At 40.3% G+C, this 20,158-nt stretch overlaps 1 protein-coding gene and 1 non-coding gene across 5 annotated transcripts in view; both read left to right on the top strand.

The window, feature by feature from the left end:
• Nucleotides 1–20,158, top strand: part of LRRC8D (leucine rich repeat containing 8 VRAC subunit D) — a 131,347-nt gene that overhangs the window by 40,551 nt on the left and 70,638 nt on the right. The window lies entirely within an intron of this gene.
• On the top strand, nt 2,262–2,342 carry MIR2285K-5 (microRNA mir-2285k-5). Its single transcript, NR_107810.1, has one exon. It is a non-coding gene; the product is annotated as a microRNA mir-2285k-5 (primary transcript).

Raw genomic sequence — 20,158 nt, 5'->3', positions numbered from 1 at the left:
TGGAAGTCATATCTCTGTGGCTCAAAGATGGTCTCTACTCTGTTAGCCCTGGTTGCTAAGTAATGAGATAAGAAACTTCCCATGTTCTTACTCAGATTCTTTCTTTTGTTCCATGTTTGATGACTTTATGAAATCTTTGATTTATTTGGGGATTCCCTGGTAGCTCAGCTGGTAAAGAATCCACTTGCAATGCAGGAGAACCTGCTTCAATCCCTGGGTCGGGAAGATCCCCTGGAGAAGGGAAAGGCTACCCACTCCAGTATTCTTGCCTCGAGAATTCCATGGACTGTATAGTCCATGGTGTTGCAAAGAGTCAGACACAACTGAGCGACTTTCACTTTATTTGGTTTATTTGATTGCTCTGGCCCAGGAATCATTTACATAGGCAAATATCTGGACAGCTTAGTTTTCCTGTATTTGACAATTTTTTGATCTCTTACTCCATGCCAGGCACATTTATATTTTTAAGTAGTTTACGTGAGCTAACTCTGGCAGACAGGTATAGTTATCTATACTCAGTTATCAGAAAACTGAAGTTTACAGGGCTTAAGCATTTATTCCAGATTCTATAGTTTGCAAACTGGAACTAGATCTCAGATCAGTTTTCCAGACCATGTGTTCATAATTGCTGCCTTGTCTACATTTTCTGCAGCCCTTACTGCCTGTGTAATGGAAAACAGGGCATAGAATTGAAATCTTGTGGCAGATGATCCAAAGAGGATCATCTGACCTAACCTCTTAGCTTCTGACAGATGAGGTGTGATTTCATACATGAGATATTCAAAGCCTTGTTTACATTTATTTTTTTGGTTTGATACTTCAAAGTAAAAATGATATTTTAGTTTTTTATTAGTATAAAAGTAGTAAGTCCTCATTACAGGAAAATGTGAAAATATAAGAAATAAAGAAGAAAATTGCAATAAACTTTATAGCTTTTTGTAGCTCAGATGATTAAAAGTGGGTTCAGATTTCAGCTTTATCACTTACTAGTGCTGTTTGACTTCGAGCAAATTTTATAGCTGACATTTCCATGCCTCAGTTTCCTGTGTGTAAAGCAAGAAAACTCAGGGTGCCTAACTTGTGCAGTAGTTATGATTAAGTGGGTTCTTATTTGTGAGACATTTAGAATAGTGCCTGACACATAATAAGTGTGATACAAGTGTTGATGAAATAAATGATCATCCATGTCAATAGTCTTCCCATCTTTGGCCCCTGGAGAAAGAACTAGAGGCAGACACAGAATGTAGATTGTGCATTGCAGTGAACGGATAATGGACTGAGATGGAGGCAGGGGACCCTCTGCCTCTGTTTGCCTCCTTAATAATCCTAGAAATCCTTGGAAGTTTCACCTTCAAGACTGAAATGATTCTCCTCTTTCTGCTCCTTGCTCCCAGGGAGCCCACAGAAACCAAGCCTGTTTATTGCGTTTCTTCTTTTGTAGGCTAGGCCAGACGTGAATTTCCTTTCATGTGATATTTTCTGTGGTCTGTGTTAGTTTAGTTTTTCCTTTGTTTTCTTGTGCTTTGGTGTGAAGAAGATGCCCTGTTTATAGAGCCTTGGTGTCTTTCATGTATAATGCATTCTTCAGCTAATTCTAGTTGCTCTGGCCCTTTGAGAGTTTTAAATTGCTTTGTTCCAGTTTCTAAGCATTTTTGAAATATTAAAAATGTTCATAAGGGAGTGGGTCATGGGAAAACTTTTCCCAGAGTTGTTTGTCCTTAACAAATTGTGAATTTGCATGGAGCGGTTTAATGCTGGGTTAAATTCTGCCAGGTGCAGTGGTCACTTGAATTCCGAGTTCTTTTGATACTTAAATCCGTGTTTCTCAGGCATGAAGTGGAGAGTGGGAGCCTCTTACACCTAAGTGCCTGTGTGGAGCTGTTGCTCTTTGTCCCATCAAAGGAAGGTCTGAAGTAGTTCGGGTTTGCATTGAAGCACCGTGTCAATAGTAAGGATCAAAAGATTTGTCTGTTTTCAGATTTTGTCTTTGAACCAAGACTTTCCCAAAAGAACACAGGCTTGTTTTGAATATTGCCGCCTCTGGGTGTGAGTGATTATGCAAGTCAGTAGTATTTTTAAAAAATATTCTTAATGGATGCAGAGGTATGAAATTGCAAGAAAAACAGAAGTATTTTTTTCCAACAACTTGTACAAAGCAGCCTTTGAATGCAGGTGGTCCTCAACTTACAAGGATTTGTGATTCTTCCTCCATCTGGTGAAAGACACCATCCACCAGTTACCACTTGGCCATTTTCCATAATATTGGGTTGGCCAGAAAGTTCATTCAGGTTTTTCTTTAACAGCTTGCTGAAAAACCGGAATGAACTTTTTGGTCAACCCAATATATCCTTCTCATTTAACTCCCACCTGCAATGAGTTGTCAAGCTGTCTCAATTCTGTCTTAAACTTAAGTTCCTAGATTTTATCCAATATGTCTTAAAACTCTCCCATATGCTGCTCTAGTGCAGGATTCCCAGGTGGCCACCTTCCTGTCTTGCCCAGCCTGCTGAAGCTGCCTCTAGCCGTCCTTTCTGACCTTGACCTCCAGTGCTCTGTACACCTGAAGTCTGAGGGGTTTTTACAAAATAAAACTCAATGTGTGTGACCTGTGTAAAACTCTCCAGTGATTTCTCATCACCCTCAGAAGTCCTCCCTAAGGAATTAAAAGTCAGACCCTTTAAGAAGTCTTCAGGACCTTGCGAGAGGAAGTCCCTGCCTCTATCTAGAATCAACAGCTCTTACCCTACCCCCACCATGGCCAGCCCCCCACCCCCACCAGCATATATCAGAGTTACACTCCACTTACAGCCTTGCAGGACTTCTTTCTGTTCCTCTAATCTTCTGTGCTTTCCTGACAAGTCTGCAGGGTGTGTCTGATGCTGAGATTACTCTCCCCCTCTGTTGCTTCACTTTTCTCTGAAGTTGTGTTAGTCACTCATTCGTGTCCGACCCCATGGACTGTAGCCCACCAGGTTCCTCTGTCCATAGGATTCTCCAGACAAGAATACTGGAGTGGGTTGCCATCCCCTTTTCCAGGGAGGCTTCCCAACCCAGGGATTGAACCTGGGTCTTCTGTTTTGCAGGCAGATTCTTTACTGACTCAGCTACTTCTAGCTCCCATTTCTTCTTTTTTTCTTAGCTTAAATGTAATTTTCTCTCAGGGAGTCCTCTTCACCCCATAAACTAAATTAAAAAATGCTATTTTTTTCTGTAATACTTCCTATCTCTTTGGCATTTCACTTGTTACATTCGCATGCCTTTTTCAGTAAATTCTAAGCCCCATGAAGGCATAGATATGTCTGTCTTGTTCTACACTGTATCGTAATTACCAGGCCCACAGTAGGATCTTGAATGTTTTTTGAATGAATGAACATGTTCAAATCAACCCCATATTAGTGTTTGCCAGCCACACATGCATTTCAGCCATCCCCTTTTGTTGACTTAAATTAGCTTTGCTTAATTGTACTAACTATATATAAACATGAAATAAAATATATACTCTTTATGCTTATAGCTTTTATATAGCTGTTAAACCATTTTTTAAAATCACCAATAAATGCAAAAACTATTAAACAATTAAAATTTAAATTAATGAATGCTTTTTTTGCTGAGTCTTAATCACTTATGTTTATTTATTTTAAATAATATAAAGTTGTTGCCTTGGGTCCTAATAAATACTTAATGCGTAACAACCTTTTGATTTTGATAATAGTAATTCAGAAAATACCTGTTGGCAATAAATATATTATTCAAAATCACATTATGGACTTGAAGGCCTTGCTTGCTATCTCAGGACCATCAGACTGCAGCTGTGTCAGTGAGCAGTCCTTGAATTACAGTTTTAATGATTTTAATGATTTCCAATTTCTTTGCTAGTGTAGTTAGTGTCTTATACATTCAAAGACTAGTATTCACAGGTACTGAATTGACATCAAACATACATTCAATTCAATGATTACTAGAGTCAAGAAAAGGAGCACAATGTTTGTGAAATTTAGTTCTTACAGATTTTTAGTTTCAGCATACAGCCAAGTGTCAGACTGTTGAAGGAAGTCAATAGATAGTGGAAATGACTCATTTACACTGTTTTGAAAACAACTTGAACATAATAATTCCTTTTCTTATTATTGCCTTCTCTTTGTAAATTTTTGAACCACCAGAACAAAACCTTTGTTCTACAATACCTTCATGCCATTATGAAGATGTTGTTATGAATGCTTTAATGTCATTTGACCTTCATTTGGTGTGACTTGATTATGTATCCAGTCTGCCTCTGTCCTTTCCTTATTAGGCTGTAGCAGTGAGTGTAGCACAGAACTCCAGTGCCTGTCATTCTGGTGTCATGAAATCAGTCTTGGTGATCAATAAGTGTCTTAAAATTGGCCTTTGTCACTGTCGTATGTGTGCCTGCCTGCACACTGTTTCTGTGATGAGGATCACTCAGCACCAATGTAATAATAAATGTACACCTGGGCACTGTGTTGGTAAAGGGGTGGTTAAAATGAGCTGGTCTGGATTTATACCACTTTCTTTCGGATGAACACTAGGATGAAAATACAGAATTGAAAGATTATTTTGGAGAAGTCACAGATTCTTGAGTGTATCTGTGGGTCTCTAGAGATCCTGAGACCCCCAGTTGAGGATATGTGCTGAGAGCATTTGCAGCAGACCATGTACAAACCATAGCCAGATCACTGTGTTTATGAAAATGTTCTGGTTCATGGGGGTCATTCCCTTGGTTCTCTACATCTCTCTAGCCTGTTAGCCTGTCCCTGCATCTTAACCAAGCCCCTTCTTGATGAACGATGGAGAAGCCTTATTTTCTGGTCTCTCTAAGGCCTCAGAGGCTCTCTGTTGGAGTCTCTCTCTGGCTTTTTGTGGTTCCCTAGGTAACTCTGCAGGCCTATCACTCAGAAGCATGGGGCACTTGTTGAGGAGAGAGCATAGAAGAACATAGCAGAGCAGGTAGGGAAGGCAATGAGGATTTCAAGTAAATCAGATTCTTACTCTTAATATGAAAAGGAAAAATTGATGCAGATACAGACCCCAAAGTCGAAGGCACTTTATTACATTTTGGCTTTAGCCTAAGGACCTAGAAGTAACTTTTTTGCATATATAATTTTAATAGCATTATTGAGATAACATTCATATACATACAGTTGGCCCAATAAAAGTGTACTATTCACTGGTGTTAAGTACATTCATGGATTTGTGCAAACCATCATCACAGACAATTTTAGAATATTTCATCACCCCAAGAGAAACTGTGTATCCATTATAAGTCATTCCCATTCTTCCCAACTTCCCTAGGCCCTAGCAACCGCCAGTCTACTTTCTTTCTCTGTAGATTTGCCTATTCTGGACATTTAATATAAACAGTATCATATATTATGAGGTCCTTTGTTTCTGGCTTCTTTCGTGGAGTATAATGTTTTCAAGGTCAGCCATGTTACAGCATGTGTCGATATTTCATTTCTTTTTATCACCAAATATTTCATTATATAGATTGCCACCAAAATTTCAAGTGTATTGCTTGGTAGTGTTATATTCACATTGTTGTGAAACAGATACCCAGAACTTTTTCATCTTGCAAAACTGAAACTAGGTATACTTCATCATTTTATTTATTCATTCTCATTTGTTGATGGACATTTGCATTATTTTCCACTTTGCCTATTTATGTACAAGTTTTTGTGTGGACCTGTGTTTCATTTTTCTTGGTGTATCCCTAGGAGCAGAATTGATGTCATATTGTAATTCTGTATTTAACATTTTGAGGAAATACCCAACTGTTCTCCAAAGTGGCTACACCATCTTACATTTCCGTCAGCAACATATGAAGATTCAAGTCCTCCACATTCTGGCCAACACTTGTTATTTTGTGTCTTTTGATTAGAACCATTTTAGAAGGTGTGAAATAGTATCCCATTGTGATCTTTATTTGTATTTCTCCTGTGATTAATGATGTAGAACATCTTTTCATGTGAAGTTTAAAAAATTTAGCTAAAGCTTTTCTTCTTCAAGTTTCCCTCTACTCCTAGGGTTACAATTTAAGAAGCAAGTACACCTTTGGGGACTGGAAGATTGAGAGAAAATAACTGCTCTTAGTGTTAAGGACTGACTATTCAGAACTTAGAAGCAATTGAAGCGTCACATTGTCAGGGACCTCCACATGGAATCCTTGCCCACAACAAGTAAAGGAGAAGTTGTAAAATGGGCCCGAGTGTGGGAGAGTCCCTTTCAAGCTCCTAAGTTACCAACACAACCGAGCCAAAGAATGGCCTTCAAATTGTGGGAAAATACAAAAGTCGTCTTTATATTCTCTAGTATCTTGTTTGGTGTTTGGCACAAAAATATTTATTCTTGGCATTGGAGAAGATTTATCCTTAAGTATAGCAGACAGACCAAGAGTTTAGAATTATAAAATATGAGAAATGGAGGTTTTATACTGCGTAAAGTGGAGTTGTGACGTGAAGTAACCATAGAGTAAAGTCTACCAGGTCTCCTCAGATTATACAGATTCCTTCAAAAATACCTGCCTAATATCTTCCATGACTATTACCACACACACTTGAAAGTATTTGTGGAGTCCATGATACCAATGAGATTTATGTATATCTCTATGTCTCTCTTTATTCCCCCCCCTCCTTACATAAGGCAGATCAATTCTTGCAGAAATAAAGAGCTAATAATAACCATGGTGTGTTCTCTTGGCAAAATATTAGCCTTTGCCCTGCTTCATTCTGTACTCAAAGGCCAAATTTGCCGGTTACTCCAGGTGTTTCTTGACTTCCTACTTTTGCATTCCAGTCCCCTATAATGAAAAGGACATCTTTTTTGGGGTGTTAATTCTAGAAGGTCTTGCAGGGCTTCATAGAACCATTCAGCTTCAGCTTCTTCAGCATTACTGGTTGGGGCATGGACTTGGATTACCGTGATATTGAATGGTTTGCCTTGGAAACGAACAGAGGTCATTCTGTTGTTTTTGAGATTGCATCCAAGAACTTCATTTTGGACTCTTTTGTTGACTATGATGCCTAGTCCATTTCTTCTAAGGGATTCTTGCCCACAGTAGTAGATATAATGATCATCTGAGTTAAATTCACCCATTTCAGTCCTAATATTTTAGTTCACTGATTCCTAGAATGTTGACGTTCACTCTTGCCATCTCCTGTTTGACCACTTCCAATTTGCCTTGATTCATGGACCTAACATTCCAGGTTCCTATGCAATATTGCTCTTTACAGCATCGGACCTTGCTTTCATCACCAGTCACATCCACAACTGGGTGTTGTTTTTGCTTTGGCTACATCTCTTCATTCTTTCTGAAGTTATTTCTCCACTGATCTCCAGTAGCATATTGGGTACCTACTGACCTGGGGAGTTTCTCTTTAAGTACCCTATCATTTTGCCTTTTCATACTGTTCATGGGGTTCTCAAGGCAAGAATACTGAAGTGGTTTGCCATTCCCTTGTCCAGTGAACCACATTCTGTCAGAACTCTCCACCATGACCCGTTCGTCTTGGATGGCCCCACACAGCATGGCTCATAGTTTCATTGACTTAGACAAGTCTGTGGTCCATGTGATTAGATTTGTTAGTTTTCTGTGATTGTGTTTTTCATTCTGTTGCCCTCTGATGGAGAAGGATAAGAGGCTCATGGAAGCTTCCTGATGGAAGAGACTGACTAAAGGGAAAACTGGGTCTTGTTCTGATGGGCAGGGCCGGGCTCAGTAAATCTTTAATCCAATTTTCTGTTGATGGTTGGACCTGTGTTTCCTCCCTGCTATTTACCTGGGGTCAAACTATGGTGGAGGTAATGAAGATAATGGCAACCTCTTTCAAAAGATCCCATGCATGTACTGCTACACTCAGTGCCCCCAACCCTGCAGCAGGCCACCACCGACCCACACCTCTACTGGAGACTCATGGACCCTCACAGGCAAGTCTGGTATGTTCACAAGTCACAGAATGTTGAACTCCATACAAAAGTCTTCCTTACCCCGCTGAGTCCTTGCAGCAGGAATTGGGAAGATGTTGAATGAGAATTTTATGTACATACCTACGCCATGTTATTTGGAAGGAGATTTGTCATTGCTTCGCTGGCCTGCTCCCTGCAGGTGCAGTTGAGTGTGGCAGGAACCTTGCAGAGTGTGCTGCCATGGCTGCACCTGAAGCAGATATTGCAGCTTCGTGCACACTTAAGAAGTTTGGATTTGATTCTTGAGCCAGCAGGGAATTTTTAACTTGGGAGAGTAACGATTGGTTTCTCTTTTCTTTTCTAAGGAAATGTAACTGGTGGCATTGTGGAGGATAGGCTGAAGAAGGTGGAGATGAGTGGCGGGGACTTTGGGTTAAAGCTTAAATGTAGGCCATGAGGAAGAGAGGACCAATGTGAAAGTCTTCTAAGGTGAAACCATTAGTACCTGGTAACCCTGTGGATGTGAGGGTTGAGAGATATAGGACTTGAAGATGCTTCAAGAATTCTAGCTTAGAAAACCTGGGCAAGGTACCATATTGACGCAGAATTGTAGGATTAGGTGATCGATGAGGTCAGGAATATCAAAGCCAGTGGTAGACTTAGTTCAAGGCTCCACTCTTGATGGTCTGAGAACCTTTGTGGTTCTCTTGATCTTGGGTACTTTAGTCAACTTAATTAGAAGATAGAAGTTCAATTGTGTTTGTCTGCCTTTTAGTTTATCTACAAAATTGATCAACATTAGCATTTCTCCTGGTATCAAGTAGTTCTTTAAGGCAAGAAAAGCATTTAGTTAAACTATTAGTGCTCCTACTAAAGTTTTTCCCAGGTTTTTGCAAAATTTTCTTTTAAGTAGACATATTTAGAAGGAAACTCAAGAAACAACATTTTGTTACTAAGCTGGTAAAAGACATTTTAAACTCTGCTCCGCCCCAAAGGAATTCTAATTGATAATGCCAGTGTTTTCCCAGTTGTAGGTCTTACATCCATCCCATCTTTAGCTACAAGATTCCTCAGATAAATCTTGAGTTTAAGGGAAATAGACCCTGTATGGAGTAGGGACAAGGTGGAACTAGGTACCCTTTCCAAATCAGCCTTATGAATATTTGATCATTTTTAAGTGAACCAGTAGTAATAGCAGTGTTTTATTCTTAGTACAATTAAATTCAGACTTGTGCCTTCAGTTAAAGCATAGGAATTGAACCTCAATGCTGCTGCTGCTGCTGCTAAGTCGCCTCAGTAGTGTCCGACTCTGTGCGACCCCATAGGTGGCAACCCACCAGGCTCCCCCGTCCCTGGGATTCTCCAGGCAAGAACACTGGAGTGGGTTGCCATTTCCTTCTCCAATGCATGAAAGTGAAAAAATAAAGTGAAGTCACTCAGTCATGTCTGACTCCTAGCGACCTCATGGACTGCAGCTCACCAGGCCCCTCCGTCCATAGGATTTTCCAGGCAAGAGTACTGGAGTGGGTTGCCATTGAACCTCAATAGTTTACTTCAAAATCTATTTCTGATATGAGATACTTGGTATTATTGCATTGTAGTGATAGATGATGAAGTTGCTTCTGGTGTTTAGGGCCTCAAGGTTGCAAAGTTATATAAGTTGTTTATAGATAAAATGCTAGTAAAGAAAAGTTCATTTGCTCCTGCCAGAAGTACAAACCCCAAACATTTAGTATGGTGAATATCTGGTCTTCTCTTGCAGCTGTCCTGTGTTTACAGAGTTAAATTATGTGTCTAGGGTTAAGTGTCACAGTTTCATGGGTTATACAGTAAAACAAAGTTTCTGTTTTGTATTTTGTTTAAGAAAGTGAGTAGATGATTGCCTGAGGTTGAACTGGTATTTAGAGCCTCATTAATGATTAATTAAAAATACACAGAAAGTGTTAGTCACTCAGTCGTGTCTGACCCTTGTGACCCCATGGACTGTATAGCCCACCAGGCTCCTCTGTTCATGGGATTCTCCAGATAAGAATATTGGAGTGGGTTGCAGTTTCCTTCTCCAGGGATCTTCTCGACCCAGGAATCAAACCCAAGTCTCCTGCACTACAGCCAGGTTCCTTACTGTCTGAGCCATCAAGGAAGCCATAAAAACACACAGAAGCACTTTTTTTCTGAGTGCCTATACATAATGGTCTTTAGGGGCTGAGATATTCAGAAGAGATCCTCTTACCACTCCTAAAAAATATATTGGCTTTTAGACTTAAAGTATATTTGAACAGAGTTTAAAACTTAGAGTTAGGCTCTTTGCATTAATTTACATAGGGCATAATTACCTTTAGTAATTTAAGTTTCTGATAGCACTGGAATTCTAGTTTTCATTAACACTCTTGCTTCTTTCTACTACTTATAGGAATACTAACAAGATAACTATCATCTTGAGAGTTAATGGTTTATGTCAGTTGGCTTCACTTTAAAGTTTTCTGGTGACTTGCAGTTGGAACATGTCAGTGATTCATAATATCTGGTTACCTGTGGCTTGGTACAGTTGGTGGGCAGATTTATTTCAGTACCCTCAGTGGCTCTTTTCTGTAGTAAAAATCCATTGAAAACTATTATGAGGTTGTTGTTTTTTTAATAGTTTCATTGATTTATTTACTTTTGCTTATTTGCTTTGGATGCTATCTCATATTTCTCCAGTTTTGCTCTTGGGCATCTATCAGATCAGATCAGATCAGTCACTCAGTCGTGTCGCTCTTTACGACCCCATGAATCGCAGCACGCCAGGCCTCCCTGTCCATCACCAACTCCCGGAGTTCACCCAGACTCACGTCCATCGAGTCAGTGATGCCATCCAGCCATCTCATCCTCTGTCCCCTTCTCCTCCTGCCCCCAATCCCTCTCAGCATCCGGGTCTTTTCCAATGAGTCAGCTCTTCACATGAGTTGGCCAAAGTACTGGAGTTTCAGCTTTAGCATCATTCCTTCCAAAGAAATCCCAGGGCTGATCTCCTTCAGAATGGACTGGTTGGATCTCCTTGCATAGCTTTTACATTCATGTGGCTTTGGGAACATTATACCTCTGTTTACCTAGTATAGCTCAGTTCCTTGAGTGATCTCTTCCTCAGTATGTGACAATCTCTTGTAGAGTTTCAAATTTATATTTTATAAATTAGAAGGTGGCTTAGGTAATCATAAACATAAGGTATATACAATCATTTTTCTAGAGTATATTGTCTCCAGTTTAAATGATAGTTGTTTAGTGACAAGGACTCTAATTGAAATTTAGATTACCACTGACAGCAACCAGTATGTTGCTGACCGTGTGATACTTTCCTGGCAATATCTGGTTGAATGGAGTTGCCCTGGGTGCACAATGGATGGCTTATTACCTGGAAGCAGAACATAGAGTATTCTGCTAGCTGCTTTCAGAGATGTTGCGTATCCTTACCCGGCCAAATGACTCATCACTAAGACATGAGGTCTGAAACTGCCCAGAGGCAGTCAGTCTCCTTTCTCTATTCTTTATGGGGGTCCTTCTACGATAGTGATCAGAACTTTGTTCAGTTGTTTGTTATAGAAGAGGCAAGACATGAGTCAACCCAAACATATTCTGTACCAAACACGTTCACAGTCTGTTCTCCTTTCCCCAGCTGTAATTTCTTCATTCCACATTTTCAAGATAATTTCTGTAAGGATGGCCGTATTGTTAGAAATTGATGTTGAAAGACCTCTCTGCTCGCCTTTGGAGAAACTGGACAGTGTCTGTATTTAACTGTTTAACTTTTCTCTGGGTTCTGTCTGCCTATTTAATACAACTGGGTTTCCCTGCAGTGAATATTGGTATGTTTTGTCATCTTCCCCAACTTTGTGCCTCCCCTCTCAGGTGAATGTAAATAACTAAGGGCCCCCATCACTCTACCTTCTGCACTATGCCGGGTATACAATAAGTGCTTATGATGCCTACTCAAAGCTTGCATGAATGAAAACTTCAAGTGGCTTAACTCTTAACAATATTTTGCTTGTTAATTTCTACAGGTTGGGAGAGGATCAGTGTAGAGTTAAAATTGGGGTCAAATCTTGGAAATTTTAGGTGGAAACAGTTTGTGACCTTAGATAAATAAAGATGTTTTTAAGCCATATTAAAACACGGCTCCTAGTGCAGAAGATTTGCGTATTCTTTCCAGACTGTGAACAGTTTCTTGATCTCACCAAACGCAATTTTGTTGAAATGTTCTTAGAAACTGTGTACAGGCTTCTGTAATTGCACAGGGGAGAGATCATAGAGATGTAGGGAACATCAAGATACTGATTCAACCTGTCCTCTTTGGGGGATGTTTGACCCCTTCCCTCTAACTCAGCACCCCTGAAAGCTGTCAACAGAAAGTTGCCAAATAAGGAAATAGAATCAGTTTGTGTATTACAGCCTTCTGGAAGATGATGGTGGGGGGGCAAAAGTATAATTACACATATATCCTTTTTAGGTTCTTCTTGTATTTTTAATGACCTAATACCTGGAACATTTTTGATAAGTTTGGTTCTTGCAGAACTACCCTCTCGTAATAGACAGCTGAAGCCAGTGAAGGATTCAACTGAACCTCATGGTTCCTTAATGGCTTCTCCTTTGAACATCACCCCATATTTACATCCAGAATGGACTGACCACATTGTTATATTCTAAATATGCCAGATATAGCAGAAGAAGGATGTCACCATTATGTAAAATAGAACCCTCTATAAAGCTGAAACTGATGGTGGAACCACTAAAATATGAAATACGTCTTTGTCATTGTATAGGATTGAAAACTATTGAATTTATGGTGAGATTCTTGTAGTCCTAAATTTTATAATCCCGTCTGCTAAGTTTGCTAATAAAGGCCAAATGTTTACCCTTACATTCTTAAAACTAATTTATGAGGGCAGAGTATCAGCTATATCATAGCAGATTTAGGACACCTTTCAATGTCAGATGACCTAATCAGTTATTAATCTTTTCTATGGGGAACGTTTTTCCTTCATCAGCTGTCTGAAATATTTGGGAAACTCTTATCATGCGGGAGTTGCCATTCATCAGGAAATGCTTGTTCATAGATGTAAGACAGACCACATGGAGCAGTAAATATTACTTATCACTATAGAAACCAAAAATCACAAATGGGTATAGCCTTTAAATCACAAACATTCTGCATCTTATGAGGATAAGTCATATCCAGATTGGGTTCAGTTCACTCAAATATTTATAAGGGATTTAATGATCAGAAAGTCTGGGGGACTTTGTTTCATGACTAATTTTCCTCTGCACAAAATCTAAAAGATCATTCAAGGGGGAAATAAGAGGAAAAAGTCCAGTTTGTATGGATTACCTAGCTTGTAAATGTAAAACTCTGGATTGGGAGTTAGGAGGCTAGGGTTTTAGCTATGGCTCTTTCAAAAAGTAGCTATGTGGGTTCAGACAACTCTTTTAACTTATTTGGATCTCTGTTTTCTTATCTGTAACAAGATGAAATTGGGCCATATGCCCCTCAATGATAAATCTGTTTTCTTTTGTTGTTCCTCTAGAAGTACAAAACTTTTTTTTATTGAGAAGAGGTGTTCTGCTTGGATATGCCTCACTATATCAAGAGTACTGAGGGTTATTGTTCTACAGCAGTGACTTTATTACCTGAAAAACACTTTGTTCAGTCAGCATTGGGGCCACATGTCTACATGTTACCATTTGTTTATGGATCCTGCCTCCCTCTCCTTTCAGTATGTACTGACATGGAATGTCAGTATCGTCTAGTAGTGTGATGAAGTATGCAGCAATCTGAATGTGGAAGTTTAATTTGTCTTACAGCCAAAAGGTGGCAAAAAAGTATCTATGATGTCCACAGATACTGTGGACATACACATACATGTGGATAAGGATACTGCCGTAAGAAATAGGCTGAAGATGTTAACAGGTTGGTAGAAGAGGAGGCTGGCTGAATTAGTTAATGAGAGTGTTTATTCACATATCCATTTAATTCCTGGTTCTGCTAAGACTTTGCCATGACTGTCATTTCAGTAGTTCCCGTGAAACTACTGGGTTATCTCATAAGTGGAATTTGAATCATTTGCTCCTAATGACTCAGCAGAGTCTGTAAGGAGGAAAAGTTATCTTTATTTTCGGCTCTGTTGCTGATCTGGGTGTGTATGACAAGGCAACTTCTCTTGGCTATTTTCCCATTATTAAGTGGTGGAAATATCTATCCCATCTTTATCCCTTCAGAACATTATAAAGATAAACAAAATACCTAAATAAAGCTATAAACCAGTGTTCGTTTGTGTGTTAATAATCAGTTAGAATCTTTGGGACTTGATTCAAAATTCAAATGTCCTTTTGAGTGTTGGTGGTGGTGGTGGTGGTGGTGGTTTAGTCGCTAAGTCATGTCCGACTCTTGGGACGCCATGGACTGTGGCCTGCCAGGCTCCTCTGTTCATGGGATTCTCCAGGCAAGAATACTGAAGTGGGTTGCCATTTCCTTCTCCATTTGAGTGTTAGATATTGAGTGATAGATATTTGATTTCTTTAATATGAGGAGTTTGCTAGATTATAGTTTTTAAAATATGCTAGTGATTAAAAGTGAGAGACTCCAAAACATTTGAGTACCTGGCTTTTACAAAAAAATACCATAATGTAAGGGTCCGTTAAGTGTTTCTCATATTCTTATTATTTCATGTCATAAATAGCTCTTGATCATCTGCTGAACACCACACACTGTTTTGCTGAGCTGAAGAAAATGTAGTGAGTATAACAAAGTCCTGATCCAGAGACCACAGAGTGTGGAAACCTGTTAGGTCTCCTCTAGTAAGTGCTAACAAGAAAAATTAGGTGTGATAAGGAGACAGAGAAGGGGGAGAAGTGGGTGCTGGTGATCATGGAGGGCCCTTCTGTTTAGATGACACTTGAGCAGACACCTGGAGGAAGTGAAGGTACAAGCCGGGTGGGATATCGGGAACATTCTGGTTAGAGGAAGCACAGGTGTAGAAGCCATGCAGCGGCTGTGCAGTTGGAGAAGGGCACCCTGGTGGAGCCAAGTCAACTAGGGGGCGGAGAGAGGATGCAGTTCAGAGGAGGGTGCAGGCCGGCGTGTAGATGGCCTGAGGCCTTCTGGGCCACTGACTACACTCTTGACATTTAGGTGGTGGTGGTTTGTTTCTTAGAATAGTGATGAGATTTTTATTTTTCCATAAGATGACAAATTCTCACTTCTAGGGAGATACTACCACATATCACAAAATATACTAGTCATATAAATCTATAGTGAAAGTCATTACTAAAAAGTGTTTCTGTGAAATCATTTTATCCTGGAAACAAAATGGGAAGGCCAAACGTTCAATTTCCTTTTAAGAAAAAAAAAAAGGCACCGATTTTCTGATTGATAGTATTTTTATATTGAGATATAATTGACATATTAGTTTCACGGGTAAAACATAATGATTCGATATTTGTATATGTTCAAAATTGTCACCTCAATCAGCTTAGTTAACATTCCTCACCACACATAGTTATATTTGTTTTCCTTGTGATGAGAACTTTCAAATATACAATAGTATATTATTAACTATGTATAAAGAAGGCTAAGTATCAAAGAACTGATGCTTTCAAATTGTGCTGGAGATGACTGTTAAGAATCCCTTGGATTGCAAGGAGATCAAACCAGTCAATCTGAAAGGAAATCAACCCTGAATATTCATTGGAAGGACTGATGCTGAAGTTCTAATACTTTGGCCACCTAACGTGAAGAGCCAACTCATTGGAAAAGACCGTGATGCTGGGAAGGTTTGAAGGCGAGAGGAGAAGGGGGCAGCAGAGGATGAGATGATTAGATAGCATCACCAACTCAATGGACATGAATTTAAACAAACTCCAGGCGATAGTGCAGGACAGGGAAGCCTGACTTGTTGCAATCCTTGGGACCGCAGAGTCAGACACAACTTAATGACTAAACAAAATCAAGTAGTTTTTTACATATATACATATATATATATATATATATATATATATATATATACACACTCTATCTCCAGAGAAGGCAATGGCAACCCACTCCAATACTCTTGCCTGGAAAATCCCATGGACAGAGGGGCCTGGTGGGCTGCAGTCCATGAGGTCGCTAGGAGTCAGACATGACTGAGCGACTTCACTTTATTTTTTCACTTTCATGCATTGGAGAGGAAATGGCAACCCACTCCAGTGTTCTTGCCTGGAGAATCCCAGGGATGGGGGAGCCTGGTGGGCTGCCGTCTCTGGGGTCGCACAGAGTCGGACACGACTGAAGCGACTTAGCAGCAGCAGCATATACACTATCTCAGATCACTAGCCCAACTCCTAGTCACATCTCTGGGCTCCTCCTCAGTGCATGAAATTCAGTCTTCTGCTTAGAAACTGGGTCTTCTACTCCACCCCCAGTGCATCCTCCTGCTTCTGTGCAGCCCTAAACTACCCCAGTCGGCTTCCTTTCCCCTGTCTCCTCACATTCTCTCCTTAATTTTCATTTGTGATGTTTTTACTACTGTGGTAAAAAACACATGATGTGAATTTTCCATTTTAATCCAGTGTACATTGTAGTGCGTGAGTGCTCAGTCCTGTGTCCCAATTCTCTGTGACACCATGGACTGTAGCCTGCCAGGCTCCTCTGTTCATATGATTTTCCAGGCAAGAATATTGGAGTGGGTTGCCATTGCCTCCTCCAGGGGATCTTTCTGACCCAGGGATCAAACCCACATCTTCTGCAGGTCCTGCGCTGGCAGGCAGATTCTTTACCACTACACCACCTGGGAAGCCCCTGAACTATATGTACAGAGTGCAGCAGAGCTCTACAACTGTATCTTTTGAGTCCCCACAGCACTGTGTGCTTTATGAACACCATGTCAGACAATGTTTCCACTTCCATCTCCTCCGAGGTGCTCTTTATTTTTCTATCTCTACATCTAACCCTATACCTGACACACAGGACGTGATAATTAAATGTTAAATGGCATTTGTATTTCTTTAATGAACACTTATAAAGCCACTTAACTCTGTGCCAAGCTGTGTTCTGAGTGCTTTGCAAGTGTTGGTTCGTTTGATTTTCACAAGAACCCTTTGTATGCTTTGTTTCATTTTATAAGAAAACTGAGGCACCAAGATGTTGAGAAACTTGCACATGGTTACAGCTAATAGTGAATGAATCCATTTATAAAGGAAGAAAAAATAAAGATAGGTTCTTGAAGATTACTTGTGCTGCCTCAGGGCTCTAGGAACAGCAGACAGGGTGGGTCCTCAGTGGCTGGGAGCATGGTGGCATGGAGCGTTTTGGTGCCTGAGGTCCTTTTGAAAAGCTTCTTTGTCCCCTGCCTTCCAAGCCAGGCAGACACCTGTCTTCCGAAGGCCTCCTCCTACCCAGAGCTCTTTCCTGCCAGAGATACTTGAGGCCTCCTTTGCCCTCTAATCTGCTCAAGTGACTTTAGGACACTCCTGGAACTGCTGGGGTTAAGTGATAGATTTCTCTCTGTGATTGGCGGTTACACCTCCTGGAGGGGAATTTAACAGCTAACTCCGCATCCCTTCTCCCACCAAGTGTTTGAAAAACCAGCAGAGTTTTTCATATTGTGGTCCATAGACCACCAAGGTTAAAACCATCATGGGATCTCATTTAACATGCCACTCTCTGGGCTCCACCTTCAGTTCATTTCAGTTTAATTGCTCAGTTGTGTCTGACTCTTTGCAACCCCATGGACTGCAAGTACTCCAGGCCTCCCTGTCCATCGCCAACTCCTGGAGTCCACCCATACTCATGTCCCTTGAGTCGGTAATGCCATCCAACCATCTCATCCTCTGTTGTCCCCTTCTCTGCCTGCCCTCAATCTTTCCCAGCATCAGTGTCTTTTCAAATGAGTCAGTTCTTCGCATCAGGTGGCCGAAGTATTGGAGTTTCAGCTTCAACATCAGTCCTTCCAATGAACACTCAGGACTGAGCTCCTTTAGGATGGACTGGTTGGATCTCCTTGCTGTCCAAGGGACTCTCAAGAGTCTTCTCCAACACCACAGTTCAAAAGCATCAATTCTTCGGTGCTCAGCTTTCTTTATAGTCCAACTGTCACATCCATACATGACTACTGGAAAAACCATAGCCTTGACTAGGCGGACCTTTGTTGGCAAAGTAATGTCTGCTTTTTAATATGCTGTCTAGGTTGGTCATAACTTTCCTTCCAAGGAGTAAGCATCTTTTCATTTCATGGCTGCAATCATCATCTGCAGTGATTTTGGAGCCCGAAAAAAATAAAGTCAGCCACCGTTTCCACTGTTTCCCCATATATTTGCCATGAAGTGATGGGACCAGATGCCATAATCTTAGTTTTCTGAATGTTGAGCTTTAAGCTAACTTTTTCACTCTCTTTCATCAAGAGGCTCTTTAGTTCTTCTTCACTTTCTGCCATAAGGGTGGTATCATCTGCATATCTGAGGTTATTGATATTTCTCCTGTAAATCTTGATTCCAGATTGTGATTCTTCCAGCCCAGCGTTTCTCATGATGTACTCTGCATAGAAGTTAAATAAGCATAGTGACAATATACGACCTTGACATATTCCTATTTGGAACCAATCTGTTGTTCCATGTCCAGTTCTAACTGTTGTTTCCTGACCTACATACAGATTTCTCAAGACTCAGGTCAGGTGGTCTGGTATTCCCATCTCTTTTAGAATTTTCCACAGCTTATTGTGATCCACACAGTCAAAGGCTTTAGCATAGCCAATAAAGCAGAAGTAGATGTTTTTCTGGAACTCTCTTGCTTTTTCGATGATCCAGTGGATGTTGGCAATTTGATCTCTGGTTCCTATGCCTTTTCTAAAACCAGCCTGAACATCTGAAAGTTCACGGTTCACGTATTGGAGAATTTTGAGCATTACTTTGCTAGCATGTGAGATGAGTGCAATTGTGCAGTAGTTTGAGCATTCTTTGGCATTGCCTTTCTTTGGGATTGGAATGAAAACTGACCTTTCCCAGTCCTGTGGCCACTGCTGAGTTTTCCAAATTTGTTGGCATATTGAGTGCAGCACTTTCACAGCATCATCTTTCAGGATTTGAAATCACTCAACTGGAATTCCATCACCTCCACTAGCTTTGTTCATAGTGATGCTTCCTAAGGCCCACTTGACTTCACATTCCAGGATGTCTGGCTCTAGTGAGTGATCACACCATCATGATTATCTGGGTCATGAAAATCTTTTTTGTACAGTTCTGTGTATTGTTGCCGTCTCTTCTTAATATCTTCTGCTTCTGTTAGGTCCATCCCAATTCTGTCTTTTATTGAGCCCATCTTTGCCTGAAATGTTCCCTTGGTATCTCTAATTTTCTTGAAGAGATCTCTAGTCTTTCCTATTCTATTATTTCCCACTGATTACTAAGGAAGGCTTTCTTATCTCTCCTTGCTAAATGGGTAGATCTTTCCTTTTCTCCTTTGCTTTTCACTTCTCTTCTTTTCAGAGCTATTTGTAAGGTCTCCTCAGACAGCCATTTTCACCTTAAATCTGCTAAATCAACCTTCACAGATGGGGTCCCCAAATCTGATTTTCAGCTTCTTAAAAATAATTGGGCTGGAGAATATGCAGTTGTACCTTGTGAGGGGAAAGAGATGAGATTGACAAAGAGACAATGTGATGCATGCTTCTCTCCACAGAGAGAGAAGGCAAATCTATGATCCTACTACCATTCTTTTTTCCCTTGGTTAGGGAAGAAAAGTTGCAGATCATAAAGAAGGGTGGGGTGGGAGAGAGATCCAAGAGGGAGGGGACAAATGTATAAGTATAGCTTATTCTGTTCATTGTTCAGCAGAAACCAACACAGCATTGTAATACAATTACAGTCCAATTAAATTAAAAAAAAAACAAACTAAGAGGAAATACATATGTATACTCCAGTTATCTGGAGGAAGGGTTGGTAAATTGTGACGCACGGGGCAGCTGTCTACTTTTGGGAAACAGCCACATTTATTTGTTTATGTTTTGTCTATAACTGTGCTATACTGGTGGAATTGAGTAATGGCTGCAAAGACTATACAGCCTGCAAAGCCTAAAATATTTACTATTTGGCCCTTTATGCAAAAAGTTTGTCAGGCAACTGAATACTCAATAAAACTTCCTGGAAAGATAGAAGCATTTTATCTGCTCTCCAGTAGGATCGCCACTAGAACTTAAAGAGTAGCTCATGTGATCAAGTAATGGAGATTTTCATTTTA

Source organism: Bos taurus, chromosome 3 (assembly GCF_002263795.3).
Source record: "Bos taurus isolate L1 Dominette 01449 registration number 42190680 breed Hereford chromosome 3, ARS-UCD2.0, whole genome shotgun sequence".
In the NCBI taxonomy this organism is placed as follows: Eukaryota; Metazoa; Chordata; class Mammalia; order Artiodactyla; family Bovidae; genus Bos; species Bos taurus.
Note: the sequence above shows the minus strand (reverse complement) of the source record. Positions and strands in the feature narration are given on the sequence as shown.